This window comes from Rhinopithecus roxellana, chromosome 12 (genome assembly GCF_007565055.1).
Source record: "Rhinopithecus roxellana isolate Shanxi Qingling chromosome 12, ASM756505v1, whole genome shotgun sequence".
NCBI classification, from domain to species: domain Eukaryota; kingdom Metazoa; phylum Chordata; class Mammalia; order Primates; family Cercopithecidae; genus Rhinopithecus; species Rhinopithecus roxellana.
The window spans coordinates 122,053,764-122,075,593 of NC_044560.1; the positions used below are offsets into that span (position 1 = coordinate 122,053,764).

Below are 21,830 nucleotides of genomic sequence, written 5' to 3' on the forward strand. Positions count from 1 at the left end.
ATTAGGAACTGGATTAAAGTTCACCTGTGCTAAGCCCTACCAAAGAGCTTGGCTGCCTTGTGTCCACATCCTAGAGATCTATGGAAGGTTGAGCTTAAGAGTGACAGCTTAGGGTATCTTGCAGAAGAAATATCTAAGTGGCAAAGTATTCAAGAATTAGTGTGACTGCTTCTAACACCTAGAATCAGATGCAGGAGCAAAGGAATGACTTAAAGTTGGAACTTATACTTAAAAGGGAAGCATAGTGTAAAAGTTTGGAAAATTTGCCACCTGGCCAAGTGGGAGAGAAAGAAGTCAAGCAGGTTGCAGAGCAACCAATTGCTAGAGAGATTTGCGTCACCAAAAGGGAACCAGGTGCTGATAGCCAAGACAATGGGAAAAGGGCCTTGAAGGCATTTCAGAGATCTGTGAGGCAGCTCCTCCCCTCACAGGCCCAGAGGCCTAGGAGGAAAGAATAGCTTCATGGGCCAGGCCTGGAGCACCAAAGCACTGAACCACCTCCCTTCATCCTTGCTGCTCCAGCTACAGCCACAGCTCAAATGGACCCAAGTACTGTTTGGACCACCACTTTGGAAAGCACAAGCTTTGGTGGCTTCCACATGGTGTTAAGTCTGTGGACACATGGAATGCAAGACTGAAGGAGGCTTGGCAGCTTCCACCTAGATTTCAGGGGGTGTATGAGAAACCCTGCATGCCCAGGCAGAAGCCTGCCTTAGGGGTGGAGCACTCACAGATAACTTCTATTAGGACAATGCTGAGGGTAAATGTGGGGTTGGAGCCCTTACACAGAGCCATCATCAGGGAACTGACTTGGACAGCTGTGGAAAGGGGGCCATGCCCTCTAGACCCAAGAATGGTAGAGCACCAGCAAGCTTGCAACCTCAGTATGGGAATGCTGCAGGCACTCAACTCCAGCTGTGAGAGCAGCCACAGAGGCTGCATCCTGCAAAACCACAGGGGCAGAGCTGCCCAAGGCTTGGGAGCCCACCTCTGGCACCAATGCACCCTGGATACAGAACGTGGAGTCAAAGGAGATTATTTTGGAGCTTTAAGTTTTAATAACTGCCCTGCTGGGCTTAGGACTTCCATGGTGCCTGTTGCCCCTTTCTTTTGGTCTATTACTCTTTTTAGAAATAGGAATGCTAACCCAATGACTATACCACCCTTGTATCTTGGAAATAAATAACTTGTTTAATTTCATAGGATTATAGGTGGAAGGAGATGAGTCTCAAATGAGACTTAGGACTTTGGACTTGATGTTGGAATAAGACTTTGGGGGAGTGCAGGGAAAAGTTGATTGCATTTTACAATGTGAGAAGGACAGGAGATTTGGAGGGTCAGGGGTGGAATGATATGGTTTGGATATTTGTCCCCTCCAAATCTCATGTTGAAATGTGATTTCCAGTGTTAGAGGTGGGACCCGGTAGGAGGTGTTTGTATCATGGAGACAGATCCCTCCTGAACAGCTTCGCACCATCCCCTTGGTGATGACAGTTCTCACTCAGTTAGTTTGGGCAAGAGCTTGTTATTTGAAAGCATGTGGCACACCCCCACTCTCTCTTTTGCTCCAACTCTCACCATGTGACATGCTTTCTCCCCTTTGCCTTCCACCATGTTTATAAGCTTCCTGAGGCCCTCATCAGGAGCAGATGCTGGAGTCATGCTTGAGCATGTGTTGCTATAGATAAATATCTGGGATTTGACAATTTATAAAGTTCTGCAGGCTCTGGCAGAACTGTGAGCCAATTAATCCTCTTTTCTTTATAAACTATCCGGCCTCAGATATTTATTTATAGCTACACAAGGATAAGTTCACAGAAAATCAAAGCAATCTAACAGAAAAGGGAAATCCTTTTAACAAATAGTGCTAGAATAGATGAATATCAATACAAAAAAATGAACCTCAACTCCTACCTCACACCATATACAAAAATTAATTTGTGACACCTAAATGTAAAACCTAAGACTAAAACCTTTGGCAGGGTAAAAAGGAGGCTTGGGAATAGACAAATTTTCTTAAATATGACATGGAAAGCAATAATAATTTTTTAAGTAATAAGTTAGACTTCATCAAAATCTTCTATTCATCAAAAAATATCATTAAGAAAATAATAGGAGGCCAGGTAGAATCGTTGATGCCTGTAATCCCAGCATTTTGGGAGGCCAACATGGGAGGATCACTTGAGTCCAGGAGTTCAAGATCAGCCTGGGCAACAAAGCAAGACCCCGTCTCTACAATGGAATACTATTTAGCCTTAAAAAGAATAAGATCATGTTATTTTTAGCAACATGGATGGAACTTGGGGTCATTATGTTAAATGAAATAAGCCAGGGCCGGGCGCAGTGGCTCAAGCCTGTAATCCCAGCACTTTGGGAGGCCAAGATGGGTGGATCACAAGGTCAGGAGATCGAGACCATCCTGGCTAATACGGTGAAACCCCGTCTCTACTAAAGAATACAAAAAACTAGCCAGGCGACAAGGCGGGCGCCTGTAGTCCCAGCTATTTGGGAGGCTGAGGCAGGAGAATGGCGTAAACCTGGGAGGTGGAGCTTGCAGTGAGCTGAGATCCGGCCACCGCACTCCAGCCTGGGCGACAGAGCCAGACTCCGTCTCAAAAAAAAAAAAAAAAAGAAACAAGCCAGGCACAGAAAGATAAATATTGCATGTTTTTACTCATATGTGGAATCTAAAAAAGTTGATCTCATGGAGGTAAAGTAGCATGAGAGTTACCAGAGACTGAGAAGAGTGTGTGAAGCAAGGGAGATGAAGAGAGGTGGGTTAATAGGTGTAAACATATAGCTAGGCAGAAAGAAAAGGTTATAATGTTCAATAGCAGAGTAGGGTGACTATGGTTAATAATGTATTGTGGCCGGGCGCGGTGGCTCAAGCCTGTAATCCCAGCACTTTGGGAGGCCGAGACGGGCGGATCACGAGGTCAGGAGTTCGAGATCATCCTGGCTAACACGGTGAAACCCCATCTCTACTAAAAAATACATAAAGCTAGCCAGGCAAGGTGGCTGGCGCCTGTAGTCCCAGCTACTCCGGAGGCTGAGGCAGGAGAATGGCGTGAACCCGGGAGGCGGAGCTTGCAGTGAGCTGAGATCCGGCCACTGCACCCCAGCCTGGGTGACAGAGCCAGACTCCGTCTCAAAAAAAAAAAAAAATAATAATAATAATAATAATAATAATATATTGTATATTTCAAATTAGCTAGAAGAGAGGATTTGAAATGTTCCCAGTGCAAATAAATGATACGTGCTCAAGGTGATGATAGCCTAAATATGCTGACTTGATTATTACACATTCCTATGCATGTGTCAAAGTACCATATGTACCCCATAAATATGTACAAATATTATGTATTAATTTTAAAAACACCAAAAAAAAAACAGTGATTTATCTTCTTTCAGAAAAGTTATAAATAATACATATAGATATTCTCAACTTGAGGAGTTGGAACTTAATTTCTACCCTCTCCCTTTTAAAGATGAGCTCTGCAGAGTAACTCTCTATAAAAGGATAAAGCAGGAAAAGGGAGAAACAGTAACTTTACAGCGTGGAAAGCTAGCAGATACCACTCTAACCAAGTGATGAAAGTTAACATCATTAGTAATATCATGTAGGTATCACTCATTGTTGATGGGATCTAATGAGAAGGGCACTTCATTTCTGTGATACTCTTTCCAAAAACCCAAAAGTCCAGTCTAATCATGAGGAAACGTTGGACAAACCTAGACTGAGGAGCATTCCATGAACTACCTAGCCAGTACTCTTCAAGAACACCAAGGTCATGAAAAACAAGGGAGGACTGAGAAACTATTACAGACTAGAGAGACCGAGAAGACATGGCAACTAAATACTAGCCTGTAGACATACAGGTAGAGAAAAAACTGATGTATCAGAAATGTATTTAGGCTGGGCGCAGTGACCCATACCTGTAATCCCAACACTTTGGGAGAACAAAGTGTGAGGGTTGCTTGAGGCCAAGAGTTCAAGACAGGCCTGGGCAACATAGCAAGGTTCCATCTCTATTTCAAAATTTATATATGTGTATATATATATGTGTGTGTGCGTGTGTGTGTGTATATATATATTTAGAGATAGAGCCAATAGACTTTGGTGTTGGGATTGATGTGAGAGTAAAGAAATTTTAGGACTCATGAATAAATCCCTTCAATTCAGCAATGACTGGATGGTGGAACCATTCTGTAAAATGGAGAACAACGGAGATGAAGATGGGAGTCGGCAGAGATAATAATGTCAGTTTTATATGTCTACAGTTGACGAGAAAATTCTGGCCTGGAGATAAAGTTGAGCACAACTGACATATAGATGGTAACTGAAATGATGCCAATGAATGAAATAATCTAAGGAGAGAAGTTAGTGTGGCAAGAATAGAAAAGAGCTGAAGAAATAACTCTAAAGCACCCTAACACTGGAGGATGAATAGCGGAAGAAGAGCCAGCCATTAGTTGAGGAAGAAGCAGAGATATGTAATAAATTCCAAAAAAGAATAGCAACATGAAAACCAAGAATAGAAATTGTTAAATGCTGCTAAAGGCTGAAGTGTCCCTTGGATTTAGTAACGAGAGGTTACTGATAATCTTAGTAACAGCATTGGAATGATAGAAATGAAAGAAAGATTAAGTGGTTTGAAAAGGGAAAGGCTTAGGACTTCTGATTTTAAGATGGCAGAATGATTACTTACAGTAGTCTCCTAAAAACATAGGAGACTCCTTTAACCCAAGCTTTGAGAAGTGCATTGGTGAGAGGAACACTACCATCCTTGAAAGGCTCTGTATTGGCCATTCTCTATAAGTCAGGAATGACAGTGGGTGATATTGTTTGGCTGTGTTCCCACTCAAATCTCATTTTGAATTGTAGCTCCCATAATTCCCACGTGTTGTGGGAGGGAGTTGGTGGGAGATAATTGAATCATGGAGGCAGTTTCCCCCATACTGTTCTCGTGGTAGTGAATAAGTCTCACAAGACTGGATGATTTTGTAAGAGGTTTCCCCTTTCGCTGGGCTCTCATTCTCTCCTTGCCTGCTGTCATGTAAGACGTGCCTTTTGCCTTCTGCCATGATTGGGAGGCCTCCCCAGCCATGTGCGACTGTGAGTCCATTAAACCTCTTTTTCTTTATAAATTACCCGATCTCAGGTATGTCTTTATCAGCAGTGTGAAAACGGACTAATACAGTGGGCAATGTTACATTGAAATGGGCTTCCTGAATTCAATGTTTTTGATAAGATCCCAGAATGGCAGAGGCCAGGTGGAATGCTTAAGTGTCAGAGATAAAGTGGCCATCTCTCTTTCTCTCTCTCTGTTTCTAGGGGGTGTGTGTGCGTGTGTATGTGTAAAGACAACCAGAAGCAGTGTGCTCTGGTAGAGACAGACAAAAGTACACCTTCCCTATCTTGCCTCAAGTCTGGGTTTACTCTCCAACTCTGTCATTATCTAGATTGTAGAGACTTTGATTGTATCACCTTTCCATAGCACCTAACTAACTTCTGTAAGTAGTTGACATTTTGCTGACTGTATAATGAACAGAAAGTCACGTAACAAATACCCCACCTAGAAGCTTTTGTAAGACACGTGCATGGCCGGGAGTGGAAAATAAACATCGTAAAAGTTCAGGAAATTGCTTTGTTCTGAATGTCTGTGTTCCCCTGCCAAATTCATATGTTGAAACTGAATCACCAAGGTCATGGTATTAGGAAGTGGGGCCTTTGAGAAGTGACTAAGACATGAGGGTTCTGCCCTCATGAATGGGATTAGTGCCTTTATAAAAGGGGCCCCAGAGAACTAGCTAGCTCTTTCCATCATATGGGGATACAGCTTAAAGATACCCTTTATGAACCAGGAACCAGGCCTCCACCAAACACCAAATCTGCCAATGCCTTGATTTTGGACTTCTCAGCCTCTAGAACTGTGAGAAGTAAATATGTGTATTTACTTCTTTATATAAGGAATATCTAATATCTTCATATAAGGTGCCCATTCTATGGTATGGTATTTGGTTATAGTAGCTAAACAGATTAAGACAGAGACTATTACATCAGTGAAGTTTTCAGGGGTCTAATGGTCTGAGGGATGGCAAGATATATTCTTCAAGGTGAAGGACAAGTTGCAGCTTGTACTTCCTACCCCTAAGGAAAAGGTTCAGTGCCTAGTGGGTCTCTTTAGATTTTGAAAGTAGGACCACTTTGTTTATGAGTCCGTTAAGCAAAAATGGTGGGAGGTAGGGGGCTGGAGAAAGAGGCTGACTATACCACATTTGGGACTGTTTCCTTCACCAAATAACCCGTAAGGCAGCCAGATTTTTTTTTTTTTTTTTAAGATGCAGTCTCACTTTGTCATCCAGGCTGATGTGCATTGGCATGGTCTCAGCTCACTGCAACTTCCACCTGCCAGGTTCAAGCGATTCTCCTGCCTCAGACTTCCAAGTAGCTGGGATTACAGGTGCCCACCACCATGCCCATCTAATTTTTGTATTTTTATTAGAGACAGGGTTTCACCATGTTGGCCAGGCTGGTTTCGAACTCCTGACTTCAAGTGATCCACCCATGTTGGCCTTCCAAAGTGCTGGGATTATAGGCATGAGCTGCCGGGCCTGGCCAAGGCTGCCGGATTTTTTAAATTTTTTGTTGTTTTTCAGAAATAGGGTCTCGCTATGTTGCCCAGGCTAGAGTGCAGTGGCTATTCACAGGTGTGATCATAGCACACTACAGCCTTGAACTCTCGACCTCAAGGGATCCTCCTGCCTCACCCTCCCAAGTAACTGAGACTATAAGTGCATGCCACCATGCCTGATTAGGCTGCCATTTTCAAATGGGGCAGAAATCAAGGAAAGGAGGAAACAGATCCGGATTTCCATGCAAGCTGAATACAGTGGTGCTCAAAGTGTCTGTAGCAGACAGAGATAAAATAAAGCCTCTGCCACGTCATAATAGGATAATCATAGTTTAAACCCTCAGTATTTTGGAACAAAATTATGCTTTCTTCTGTAGACAAGCATTCTTTTTATGAAAAACAACTCCTGTAGAGACTAAATAATATCATGTGACTTGAGTTGCCCATCATAAACTGGATATTCTCTGATCCTTCAAGCCATAAATTTGACAGGTATAGCAGCATTCTATCATCAAGTGTAAGAGAAAAAGGTATGTATATACAAATATGTTACATACATATCTCATATATCACATGTATGAGATTACCTTTGAGCTGGTCCTGAAGACACATGTGAGTTGCATGAGCAAGTGACTCAGACTCCTATAGCACCTACTCCTACTCCATTAACACCTGTCCTTCAACTCAGTTACATGAGGAAGAAAAAATCCAGGCCTGATTTTCTGATGAGTCTGTACAATGTGGTGATACCACCTGAAAGGGAATGGTCACAGCATCACAGCCCCACTCAATGGCAGCTCTAAATGAACAGGAAATCTTCCCAATGTACATAACTTAAAGCAATGCACCTGGTTGTTCATTTTGCCTGGAAGAAGAGATAGCCAGAGGCATGTATTTATATTAATTCAAGGATAATGGTTACTTAATAGCTAGTGACTTAAAAGAAATGAGATTGAAAGGAAGTCTGAGAAAGAGCTCACTATAGCCTCGACCTCCTGGGCTCAAATGATCCTTCTGCCTCAGTCTCCTGAGTAGCCAGGACCACAGGTGCACGCCACCATGCCCAGCTTATTTATTTATTTATTTATTTAGTGGACATGGGGTCTCCCTATGTTGCCCAGGCTGGTCTCAAACTCCTGGGCTCAGTGATCCTCCTGCCTCAGCCTCCCAAAGTGCTGGGATTACAGGCATGAGCCACTGTTTTAATTTTTTAATAAAAATTTAAAAATTAGCTTGGCACAGTGGCACGTGCCTGTAGTCCCACCTGCTTGGGAGGCTGAGACAGGAGGATCACTTCAGCTCAGGAGTTCGAGATATGATCATGCCACTGCACTCCAGCCTAGGTGACAGAGTGGGACCCTGTCTGTGAAAGAAAGAGAGACAGAGGGAGAGAGGAAGGAAAGGAGGGAGGGAGCAAGGGAGGGAGGGAGGGAGGGAGCGAGGGAGGGAGGGAGGGAGGAAGGAAGGGAGGGAGGGAGGGAGGGAGGGAGGGAGGGAGGGAGGGAGGGAGAAGGAGAAAAAGAAAGAAAGAAAAAGGGAGGGAGGAAGGAAGGAAGGAAGGAAGGAAGGAAGGAAGGAAGGAAGGAGGGAGGGAGGGAGGGAGGGAGGGAGGGAGGGAGGGAGGGAGGGAAGGAAGGGAGGGAGGGAGGGAAAGAGGGAGGGAGGGAAAGAAAGAGAGAAAGAAAAAGATTGTTAAAAAAAGGAAAAAAACAGTTGATGCTGGAATTAGTTAAGACTTCTGGATATGTTGAGATGGGATGAATGTACTTTGTACATGAGACATATGTGAATTTGAGGGGCTGAAGGGCAGACTACAGGGTTGAATATCCCTCAAAATCCATGTCCACAGGAACCTCAGAATGTGATCTTCTCTGGAAATAGGGTCTTTGCAAATGGAATCAAGTGAAGATGAGGTCGTATTAGATTAGGGTGGGCACTAAATATGACTAGTATCCTTTTAAGAAGCACATTTGAAGGCACAGACAAACACAGGAAGGAAGGCTATGTGAAGACAGAGGCAGAGATTGAGGTGATGCAGCTACAAGCCAAGAAAGGCCGAAGATTGGTGGCAACCACCAGGAGCTAGGGGAGGAGCACAGAATGATTCTCCCTTAGAGCCTCCAGAAGAAACCAGCGCTGCTAACACCTTGATTTTGGACTTGTGGACACCAGAACTGAGATAGGATGAATTTCTGTGGTTTTAGGCTACCCAGTTTTGATAATTTGTTACAGTAGTTGGTGTTTAGGTATTAATTGGTACTTCATTACATTATTAATAGATATCTTTTGTTGAATATCTGGGTCACAAATCATTTCTTCCAATTCACCACTTAGCTTTTGACTTTGTCTATGACGCCATTGATATATGTAGTTTTAAATGTAAAATGTATCAACCTTTTCATTCATGTTTTGTGCTTTTTGTGTCCTGTGTAAGAAATTCTTCTAACTCTGAAACAATAAAGATATTTCCTACATTTTCTTGTAAAAGTTTTTATGAATAATGTGGGATAGAATTGTATTTTTTTCAATCAGTTGCTCCAGCACCATTTAGTAAAGAACCTATCCCTTCTCCACTGAGATGTAATTCCATCTCTACCATGGATCACACTCCCTATATGCATGGGTATGTTTTTAGTCTCTCTCTTCTGTTCCATGGATCTATTTGTCTATCCTCGGACCAAAAACACATTAATTACCCTAACTTTATAGCAGTGGTTCTCAACAAGAGGCAATTTTACCTTCCAGGTCACATTTACCAATATCTGGAGACATTTTTGGCTATCACAACTGGGTTGTTGGGGGACTACTGGCATCTAGTGGGTAGGGGCCAGAGATGCTGCTGAACAGCAATGCACAGGACAGTACCCCACAGCAACGAACCATCCAGCTGAAAATGTCAATGCTGCTGAGGTTGAGAAACCCTGTCTTATAGTAAGACTTGGTATCTAAGTATCTAATGTACAGTAGGACCATACATTATCTCACTAAATCCTTGCAATAACTCTATACGATATGTATTATCACTAGCTTCACTTTACAAATGAGAAAACTAAGGAGGTTGAATGACTTGTCCTAGATCACACATTTCTCAATAATTGGTGTAACTGGATACAAACTAAGTAAAACTCCCCCTAATATATTTCTCACTATGTCCTAAGGCAGGGCTCCCAAATCTCAGCATGTTTTCTTTGATTGATTAATTTTATCAGAAAATTCACTGTGTACCCTTTATGTGCCAAGTCCTAGGCTGAGTGGTGGGAATGCCCGGCAAACAAACCAAGGCCCTTGCCCTCATGGAAGTTCAGAGTCTAGTGAGGAGCTAAACTTTGGAACAATCTCTTTGAAAACAAACCATTGCTTTGGTTTCCAGTTTTTTTAATTCTTCAAGGAAACTTGTCATCTTATGTACTCCCAAATTTTGTTTAAAATATGAATTTTAATATACAATGGGAGGGGTTTGCTAAGCAAAGTTTAACTTTAACCTGACCCCGTTCAAAATATTGCAAATTCCAAGCAAACTTATCAAGTGAAATTTTACTGTGTATAGGGGTATTTAAATGTTGGGCAATATATATATATAAAGGTGTATACAGATTGGATAGCAATGTTTATGAAAAGATTAACCATTAAATCTCTTCTTTTGTTTAGAGAAAATGCTTGTCAATTGTATCTGAATTAATAGCAGGAAATCTGTGATGAAACAGCAGAATGAAAGTTAGCACCATTTAACCTCTCTCCACCTTTCAAAAGTTTGGAATGAAGATCTGCAGGGTCATTAACTTCTCTCTGTGGTAGCAGGATGGATGTGGTAGTCTCAAACCATCCATAATAGATGGGTGTCTGGTCTAGCCTTAGACATCTACTCATATGATGATCGTTCCACAGCCTCCCTGGGCAGTTTTTAAGTGTTCTTAGAATTTTAATGTTTATTAAATCCAAACCTCATCAACTTATTTCCAAAGTCCAGACAATGGCAGGTGGAATCTGTGGTAATTGATTAGTCACCTGTCCCTCACTTGCCAGATTCTCCTCTTACATGCCAGGTACTTTCCAACGTCAAACTACTGCTTCCTTTCTCTCCTAATTGCCAGACTCTCTTCTGACTCTCAGTCTCCTCTAGACTCAATTCTGGGAGTGTTCCTGATTTTACTTGCTGGATTTTGAAACTTTACAGTTACCTGTCTTACTTTTCTAAACAGCAATGCTTTAGGCATGAGATTAAAACGATTTAAGTGCATATTACTGTACCTGGCTAAGGAAAATTGATGCGTATTTTGTAATGTTCCATTTATGAGAAATAACCTGGCTTTGAAACTTTTCACCTAGTGATGCTCATATTACCAATTTAGCCATTTTTACACAATTTTCAGCTATGTATTTCTTTTGTTCTTAAGTAGATTGACAAAGGAGACCAAACTTCCCTGAGGATGGTTTGGCCAATGTTTGGTTGAAGAGTCATGAAAAAAGCAATTCAATTGTAAATGTTCCTGCTCTGATCATTCATCCAAGAAATACTCACTTAGTACCTATTGTGTTCCAAACACTGTCCTTTAGCATGAATAAGACTCAAGATCCTGTCTTCCTGGAGCTCATCTCCTTGGCATTTTTGATTAATAATAACAATAATAAAATGTAATATCGGCTTTAAGTGTCAAAGGAGCCCAGTGGAAACTGGGTCCCAAACATTTCCTGAGCGACTTCAGTCTGACTGGCAGGTACTATATCAAGTAGGGTGGGGATGGCAGGCTACAAAGATGAACCATAGGCCAGGTGTGGTGGCTCACGCACTTTGGGAGGCCGAGGTGATGGATCACCTGAGGTCAGGAGTTTGAAACCAGCCTGGCCAACATAGTGAAACTCCGTCTGTACCAAAAATCCAAAAATTAGCCAGGCATGATGGCTCATGAGTAGTCCTAGCTGCTCAGGAGGCTGGGGCAGGAGAATCACTTGAACCCGGGAGGCAGAACCAGTGAGCCAACATCATGCCACTGCACTCCAGCCTGGGTGACAAAACGAGACTCCATCTCAAAAACAAACAAGCAAACAAACAAACAAACAGATGAACCATATATGGTACCTACCCTCGGAAACTTACAGTCTAGTGAGGAAGACTGAATGTGGCTAGATGTCTTGAAGTTTACAGAGATAAAATGTTGGGCTGAATCTTGAAGGATAAGAAGATAGTGGGCAGACAGAGGTGGAAGAGGGAACTCTTCCAGACAAGGTAATAGCCTGAACAAAAATACAGAGGCATAAACCACAGGGTATGCTCAATGAACCACAGGTCATTTGGTGCTCATGAGGGTAGAGAACAAGCCCGGGAATGGTAAAAGTTGAAACCAAAGAGGGAAATAGAAGTCTTGAGAGAGGATTTAATATTTTAGACATGGCAGTGGTGACAGACTTAATGTTTTAGAAAGATCACTCAGGTTGTAAGGCAGAGGGTGGGTTTTTGGCTCAGGTAAATGGATAGATTTGGTTCCATTCACTGAGCTAGAGAACACTGGAGGAGAAGATGTGGGTCATGCAGAGATTGATGGAGGGAACACAAAAAGTTCAGCTTAGGGTACATTGAACTTGAAGTGTCTCTGAAACTTCACAGGGTATTTTATAGGAGATTGAATACATTAAGTAGCCAACCTCCCACAGCCTGATGGGCTCTTGCCTGCTGCCCAGAAAAGCCAATGCACTGAGAACAGCAGATAATGCTGAAAAGAAAGAGTTTAATATCACAGGACCAGCCAAGCAGGACAGGAGGCATTTCTCAAATTCATGTCCCCAACAATTTGGAGGCTAGGGTTTTTAAGGGCATTTTGGCAGACAGGGGTCTAGGGAACTGAAACAATTGATTGGCTGGGGATAAAATCACAGGAGTGTTTAAATTGTCTTTGCACAGTCTAATCAGTTCCTGGGAGGGGGGGCGTCTCAGGACCAAGTAGCATCTCTTGTACTGCCAAAATGCTAAATCTGAAAAATATCTCAAAGGCTAGTTCTTTAGGTTTTACAAATAGTGATGTTAATCCATTTGAGTAGTTGGGGAAGTTACAAATCTTGTGACCCCCAGTTACATGACTCTGGGACAGCAAGCAACTTACAGAAAAGCAAGCTTGTCTGGGCACAGTGGCTCACACCTGTAATCCCAGCACTTTGGAAGGCTGAGGTGGGTGGATCACCTGAGGTCAGGAATTTGAGACCAGCCTAGCCAACATGGTAAAACCCCATCTCTACCAAAAATACAAAGTTAGCCGGGTGTGGTGGTGCATGCCTGTAATCCCAGCTACTTGGGAGGCCGAGGCAGGAGAATTTCTTGAACCTGGGAGGCAGAGGTTGCAGTGAGCCGAGACTGTGCCACTGCACTCCAGCCTGGGCAACAAGAGCAAAACTCTGTCTCAAAAAGAAAAGAAGAGAGGAGAGGAGAGGAGAGGAGAGGAGAGGAGAGAAGGGGAGAAAAGAAAGCTAAACAATGACAGGTTGTTGTTTAACTATGCCTATTCTTTAGCAAAGTTCAAGTCCCTACCGTGATTCTAATCTTGTTTTATGAAAGCATCTTCAATCTCCAAACGTGGAAGGGGGTCAGTTTTCCTTGCCTCAAAGTTTAACTATAAACTAAATTCCTCTCATAGTTATCTTGGCCTCCATACCAGAATAAGCAAAAAGCAATTTAGCCTGTGAGATTAGAAGCAAGATGCAATCGGTCATGTTAGATTTGTCTCTCATTACTGGCCTGGCGTGATGGCTCACGCCTGTAATCCCAGCACTTTGGGAAGCTGAGGCAGGCAGATTACTTGAGGTCAGGAGTTTGAGACCAGCCTAGCCAACATGGTGAAACCCTGTCTCTACTTAAAAAAAAAAATACAAAAATTAGCTGGGCATGGTGGCGTGCAATTGTAATCCCAGCTACTTGGGACACTGAGGCAGGAGAATTGCTTGAACACGGGGGGCAGAGGTCGCAGTGAACCAAGATTGCGCCACTGCACTGCAGCCTGGGTGACAGAGCAAGACCCTGTCTCACAAAAAAAAAGAAAAGAAAAGAAAAGATTTATCTCTCGTTACTTATAATTCTGCAAGGGTGGTTTCAGATCCAGGGAGTGATCAGGACCTGGGAAGATTTATGAGTCATCAACTTATAGATGGTAGTTAAAACCAAGGGGACTGATAAGGCCAAACATGCTCAGACACTAAAATATTAATGGATAAAAAGTAATGCCAATTTCTTTATGACAAACTTCTGGTGAACAGTGAATAACCTAAGTTCCAATAAGATAATTTCCCCCCATGGTATTTTTTTTTGGTGGGGTGGAATATAGGGTTTCACTCCTATCACCCAGGCTGGAGTACAGTGACATGATGTTGGCTCACTGCAACCTCTGCCTCCCAGGCTCCAGTGATCCTCCCACCTCAGCCTCCCAAGTATCTGGGACTACAGGTACCCGCCACTGCACCTAGTTAATTTTTGTTTTTGTAGAGACAGGGTTTTGCCATGTTGCCCAGATGGGATTGAACTCCCGAGCTTGAGTGATCCACCTGCCTCGGCGTCCTCAAGTGCTGGGAATATAGGCATGAGCCATTGCTCCTGCACATCTCCCATGGTATTTAATAAAGCTTCATTTAGTTTTCCATTTTATTTTTTGTTCCATTTAAAAACTTTTAAACGCAACAAGAAAGGAGCAGTGGGGGACAACTATATAGTAAGGAAACCTGTCAAATACTAACTCAGCTTGTTTATCAAGGTTAACATCATCACTGACAGGTCATGTGATGTGGTTTGGATCTGTGTCCCGGCCCAAATCTCATGCTGAATTGTAATCCTCAATGTTGGAGGTGGTGCCTGGTGGGAGATGATTATATGATGGGGGTGAACTTCTTGTGAATGGTTTGGCACCATCATTTTGGTGCTGTCCTCATAATAGTAAGTGAGTTCTTGTGAGACCTGGTCATTTAAAAGTGTGTGGCACCTCCTTCCCCTCTCTTTCTTGCTCCTGCTTTCACCATGTGACATGCCTGCTCTCCCTTTGCCTTCCACCATAATTGGAAGCTTTCTGAGGTCTCCCAAGAAGCTGCTATGCTTCCTGTACAGCCTACAGAACCATGAGCCAATTAAACCTCCTTTCTTTATAAATTACCCAGTCTCAGGTATTTCTTTATAGCAGTGCAAGAACAGACTAATACAGAAAATTGGTATCAAGGAATGGGGCATTGCTATAAAGACACCTTAAAATGTGGAAACAACTTTGGAACAGGTGGGGTAACAGGCAGAGGTTGGAAGAGTGTGGAGGGCTCAGAAGAAGAAAAGATAATGAGGAAAAATTTGGAATGTTCTAGAGACTTGTTGAATAGTTGTGACCAAAATGCTGATAGTGACATGGACAGAGATTGGACAGGCTGAGGAGGTCTCAGATGGAAATGTGGAACTTATTGGGAACTAGAGCAAAGGTCACTTTTGCTATGCTTTAGCAAAGAGCTTGGTTGGATTGTGCCCCTGCCCTAGGGATCTATGGAATTTTGAACTTGAAAGAGATGATTTAGGGTGTCTGGTGGAAGAAATTTCTAAGCAGAAAAGTGTTCAAGACGTGGCCTGGCTGCTTATAACAACCTATAGCTCATATGTATGAACAAAGAAATGACCTAAAACTAAAACTTATATTTAAAGGGGAAGCAGAGCATTAAAGTTTGGAAAATTTGCAGCCTGGCCATGTGGTAGAAAAGAAAGGCCCATTTTCAGGAGAGGAATTCAAGCAGGCTGCAGAAATTTTCATAAGTAAAGAGGAGCCAAGTGATAACATCCAAGACAATGGGGGAAGAGCTTCAAAGGCATTTCAGAGACCTTCAAGGCATCCCCTCCCATCACAGGCCTGGAGGTCTAGGAGGACAAAATCATTTGTGGGCCAGGCACAGGGCAGCCTTGGGACACTTCTCCCTGTGTCCCAGTCACTCTAGCTCCAGCTGTGGCTCAAAAGGGCCCAAGTACAGCTTGGGCCACTGCTTCAGCGAGTGCAAGTCATAAGTCCTGACAGTTTGCACATGGTGTTAAGCCTACAAATGCACAGAATACACAAGTTGAGGCTTGGGAGCCTCTGCCTAGATTTCAGAAGATGTATGGAAAACCCTGTATGTCCATGCAGAAGCCTGCTCAGGAGTGGAGCGCTCAGGGAGAACCTCTTCTAGGGTGATGCAGAGGGAAAATGTGAGGTTGGACCCCACACAGAGTCCCCACTGGGGCACTGCCTAGTGGAGCTGTGAGAACCAGACTCTGGAATGGTAGATCCACTGGCAGCTTGCACCCTGTGCCTGGAAAGCCATAGGCACTCAATGCCAGCCCCTGAGAGCCACTGTTCTGGAGGCTGAACCAGCAAAGCCACAGGTGCAAAGCTGCCCAAGGCCTTGGGAGCCCCTTCCCTTGCATCAGAGTGTCCTGGATGTGAGACATGAATTCAAAGGAGATTATTTTGGAGCTTTAAGATATAATGGTTGCCCTGCTGGGTTTTGGACTTGCGTGGTGCCTGTAGCCCCTTTCTTTTGGCTAATTTCTCCCTTTTGAAATAGGAGTATTTACCCCAGTGGTGTTCAATCCTTTGGCTTCCCTGAGCCACAGTGGAAGAAGAATTGTCTCAGTCCACACATAAAATACACTAACACTAACAAGAGCTGATAAACTAAAAAAAAATTGCAAAATATATCTCATAGTTCTTTAAGAAATTTGTGCTGAGCCACATCCAAAGCTGTCCTGGGCTACGTGTGGCTCATGGGCTATGGGTAGGACAAGCTTGATTTACACAACAGCTATACCCCCACTGTATCTGGAAGTAACTAACTTGTTTTTGATTTTATGGACTCATGGGTGGAAGGGACTTCCCGTTTCAGATGAGACTTTGGACTTTGGACTTTGGGTTAATGCTAGAATAAGTTAAAATTTTGGGGGACTTTTGGGAATGCATGGGGTTGTTCTTTGAAATGTGAAAATGACATGAGATTTGGGAGGCGCTGGGGTAGAATGACATGGTTTGGATCTGTGTTCCTGTCCAAATCTTATGTCAAATTGTAACCCCCAATGTTGGGGCCTGGTGGAAAGTAATTGAATCATGGGAGTGTTTCTCATGGATGGCTTAACACCATAACCCTGGTTGCTGTTCTCATGATAGTGAGTGAGATCTCATGAGATCCGGTTGTTTAAAAGTGTGTAGCACCTTCCCCCTCTCTCCCTTCCTCTTGCTCTGGCCATGTGAGATGCCTCACTTCCCCTTCACCTTCCACCATGATTATAAGTTTCCTGAGGCCTCTCCAGAAGCTGCCATGCTTCCTATATAGTCTGCAGAACCATCAGCCAATTAAACTGCATTTCTTTATAAATTACCCAGTCTCTGGTATTTCTTCATAGCAGTGTGAGGGGAGACTAATACCTCATGTTAATGGCAATGTACCCTTGATATTGAAACTGAGGACTAACCTGATTAGGCCCACCAAATTTAACATACCTTGCTTGTCTTTATTAATTTGCTTTTAGTTGATTTTAAAACCTATATAGGTAAAAGTCACATTGCTAAGTAATACATAACTAAATGTCCACTAGCTTTCTTGTAGATAACATCTCTGATGTATAGGTCACCATGGTAATTGTTGCTTAAGTTGTTTTTCAGGAACTTAGAGAGTCAGTGTTTGTCCAGTTCAAGTCAGCCGAGACCACCAAACTTTCAACTGGGCCTGTGTGAGCATCTGATGGGTCACCTTTTGATGTCAGAGGGCCAAAAACTCCACCCTCAGATCATGCTAATGCTGTAATTTTCTGAACATATATTCTATGAAGAGCCATGAAGTCTGATCATGCTTGCACAGATGACCAATTACCTCACTTTTCCTTACTACAATCACCTTTCTCCATGCTTTGGACCATCTTGCTCCTCTGTTCTATACATATCCCTAAACTCCATCTTCAGGGAGGCAGATTTGAGACCTGTTTTCCCATATCCTTGTTTGGCTGCCTCATGAATAAACTCTTTCTCTGCTGCAAAACTAATCATCTCAGTGATTGACATACTGCCTGACAGGAAGAAGAAGAAGCCTGGTTCAGTAACAATATCATGGGATGAGAATGGTATTTCACCTCTGTGATTTTTTTCAAAACCTGTGACCCCAGTCTAACCATGAGAAAAACACTAGACAAACACAAATTGAGGGACATTTGCAAAAACAAACAAACAAACAAACAAACCCTGGCCAGTGCTTCTCAAAACTGTGAATGTCATCAAGGACAACAAAGTAGGAGAAACTATCAGACCAGAAGAGGCTAGGGAGATATGATGACAGAATGTAACGTGGTGTCATGAAGAGGATCCTCAAACAGTAAAAGGACTTTGGGGAGAAAACTGGTGAAATGCTAATAAAATGTTTAATTTATAGTCATGTACCAACGTTGATTTCTTAGTTGTGATATATGTCCCATCGTAATATAGGATGTTAACAATAGGAGAAACTGATTACCTTTGGCGGTTCCAAAATGGTCAAATAAGAACAGCTCCAGTCTACAGCTTCCAGCATGAGCGACGCAGAAGACGGGTGATTTCTGCATTTCCAACAGAGGTACCGGGTTCATCTCACTGGGGCTTGTCAGACAATGGGTGCAGGACAGTGGGTGCAGTGCACCGAGTGTGAGCTGAAGAAGGGTGAGGCATCACCTCATGGGGGAAGCGCAAGAGGTCTGGGAATTACCTTTCCTACCCAAGCGACGCTGTGACAGATGGCACCTAAAATTTGTGTCACTCCCACTCTAATACTGCACTTTTCCAATGGTCTTAGCAAACAGCACACCAGGAGATTATATACCGCACCTGGCTTAGAGGGTCCCACGCCCATGGAGCATCGCTCACTGCTAGCACAGCACTCTGAGATCGAACTGCAAGGTGGCAGCAAGGCTGGGGGAGGGGTGCCTGCCATTGCTGAGGCTTGAGTAGGTAAACAAAGCGGTCAGGAAGTTCAAACTGGGTGGAGCCCACCACAGCTCAAGGAGGCCTGCCTGCCTTTGTAGACTCCACTTCTGGGAGCAGGCATAGCCGAACAAAAGGCAGCAGAAACCTCTGCAGACTTAAATGTCCCTGTCTGACAGCTTTGAAGAGAGCAGTGGTTCTCCCAGCATAGAGTTTGAGATCTGAGAAAGGACAGACTACCTCCCTAAGTGGGTCCCTGACCCCCAAGTAGCCTAACTAGGAGGCACCCTCCAGTAGGGGCAGACTGACACCTCAAACAGCCAGGTACCCCTCTGAGACAAAACTTCCAGAGGAACAATCAGGCAGCAACATTTGCTGTTCAGCAATATTCGCTGTTCTGCAGCCTCCGCTGATGATACCCAGGCAAACAGCATCTGGAGTGGACCTCCAGCAAACTCCAACAGACCTGCAGCTGAGGGTCCTGACTGTTAGAAGGAAAACTAACAAACAAAAAGGACATCCACACCAAAACCTCATCTGTACGTCACCATCATCAAAGACTAAAGCTAGATAAAACCACAAAGATGGGGAAAAAAACAGAGCAGATAAGCTGAAAATTCTAAAAATCGGCACCTCTCCCCCTCCAAAGGAATGCAGCTCCTTGCCAGCAACGGAACAAAGCCAGACGGAGAATGACTTTGACGAGTTGAGAGAAGAAGGCTTCAGACGATCAAACTTCTCCGAGCTAAAGGAGGAAGTTCGAACCCATCACAAAGAAGCTAAAAACCTTGAAAAAAGATTAGACAAATGGCTAACTAGAATAACCAGTGTAGAGAAGTCCTTAAGTGACCTGATGGAGCTGAAAACCATGGCACAAGAACTATGTGACGAATGGACAAACTTCAGTAGCCGATTCGATCAAGTGGAAGAAAGGGTATCAGTGATTGAAGATCAAATGAATGAAATGAAGCGAGAAGGGAAGTTTGGAGAAAAAGAGTAAAAAGAAACGTACAAAGCCTCCAAGAAATATGGGACTATGTGAAAAGACCAAATCTACATCTGATTGGTGTACCTGAAAGTGACGGGAAGAATGGAACCAAGTTGGAAAACACTCTTCAGGATATTATCCTCAAGCCAGGCACCATGGCTCACGCCTGCAATCCCAGCACTTTAGGAGGCTGAGGTGGGCAGATCACCAGACTTGAATGTGAAAAACAAAAAAACCTATATAAATCATTTAGGAGAAATTATAGGAGAATTTTTTTTACCTCAGGATAAAGATTTCTTAAACAAGATTCCGTATCTTCTAACTACAAAATAAAAGATTAATGAACATTAAAATTACAATGCAAATTAAAACAACAGTGAAATACACTAACTTATACCATCAAATTGGCTAAGATTTAAAAGTCTAGCAATAGCGGCCTTCGAGGTGCTTTAGGCGGCTTGCCTTGGTCTCAGAATTGCTGCCGCCATGGGTAGTCAGTCGCAGGGGATTCAGCAGCTGCTGCAGGCCGAGAAGCGGGCAGCCGAGAAGGTGTCCCAGGCCTGTAAAAGAAAGAACCGGAGGCTGAAGCAGGCTATAGAAGAAGCTCAGGCTGAAATTGAAGAGTACTGCCTGCAGAGGGAGAAAGAATTCAAGGTCAAGGAAGCTGCGGCACTGGGATCCCATGGCAGTTGCAGCACTGAAGTGGAGAAGGAGACCCAGGAGAAGATGACCATCCTCCAGACCTACTTCCGGCAGAACAGGGATGAAGTCTTGGATAACCTCTTGGCTTTTGTCTGTGACATTCAGCCAGAAATCCATGAAAACTACCGCCTAAATGGATAGAAGAAGAGAGAACACCTGTTTGTGGAGTGGCATTTTAGATGCCCTCATGAATATGAAGCTTTAGCACAGCCCTAGTTATATGCTTATGAAATGGCATTAAATTATTTCCATATATTATATAGTAGGTCCTTCCACTTTTTGGACAGTAGCAAATCTAGCTTCTTTGTACAGACTTAGAAATTATCTAAAGATTTCATCTTTTTACCTCATATTTCTTAGGAATTTAATGGGTATATGTTGTCTTTTTTTCCTATGCCTTTTGGCTCAAGCAACATGTATATCACTATTGACTTTTTCTTTCTTAGATCCAGTTTTAAAAAAAAACACCACATAACCATTCTTTTTTTCCTTTTTTTTTTTTCTAGATGGAGTCTTGCTCTGTCGCCCAGGCTGGAGTGCAGTGGCCGGATCTCAGCTCACTGCAAGCTCCGCCTCCCGGGTTTACACCATTCTCCTGCCTCAGCCTCCCGAGTAGCTGGGACTACAGGCGCTCGCCACCTCGCCCGGCTAGTTTTTTGTATTTTTTAGTAGAGACGGGGTTTCACCGTGTTCGCCAGGATGGTCTCGATCTCCTGACCTCCTGATCCGCCCGTCTCGGCCTCCCAAAGTGCTGGGATTACAGGCTTGAGCCACCGCGCCCGGCCCATAACCATTCTTTGAAGAAAGGAAGGGATTAAATATTTTTTTTCCCTAACACTTTCTTGAAGGTCAGGGGCTTTATCTATGAAAAAGTAGTAAATAGTTCTTTGTAACCTGTGTGAAGCACCAGCCAGCCTTAACGTAGTCCATTGTTGCTAATGGTTAGAACAGTGAATACTAGTGTAATTATTTGGGGCTGCTTTTAGTTTCTCTTAATCAAAATCACTAGATGATAGAATTCAAGAACTTGTTACATGTTATTACTTGCTGTATCAGTAATCATTTAAAAGTAAAGACTCTGTCACGCAAAAAAAAAAAAAAAAAAAAAAAGTCTAGCAATAGCAAGATTCGGAGATGTGGAAAAACTGGAACCTGGAACTCTCATACATTGCTGAAGAAATGGAGGCGTTGCCCTTAGCCCAGCCCAGAGGGCACCTGCAGCTTCTGAGAACAGTGGATGCCATATACCTCTAACACCTGCATCTCTTGGCCTAAAGGCTTTATCTGGTTGCAGGAGGAGTCTTGGCTTATGTGAGCAGGAGGTTGAAGTACTAGAGAATTAGCACCCTCAGGAGCAATTCTTAATCAATGTGGGGTGGGAGTTGGTGGAAAATGCCCCAGCTTCCTTACTCCTTGGTAGGACAATTCCGAGGTGTGCTTCTACCCATTCCCTTGGAGGGTACCCAGCAGGATGGAGCCCCAGTTGCTCCCAGCTGTAACCCTCTCATTAATGGCTTTCTTTCCTGTTCTATCTCACTTTCATACTCCCTCATCATATTTCTTGGGATCACCCTCAAGTAAGGAACT

General features: G+C 43.3%; 1 pseudogene; it reads left to right on the plus strand.

Moving 5' to 3' along the window:
- The first annotated feature begins 20,027 nt into the window (after positions 1-20,027).
- On the plus strand, positions 20,028-20,384 carry LOC104662143 (annotated as a pseudogene).
- Positions 20,385-21,830: the final 1,446 nt, after the last annotated feature.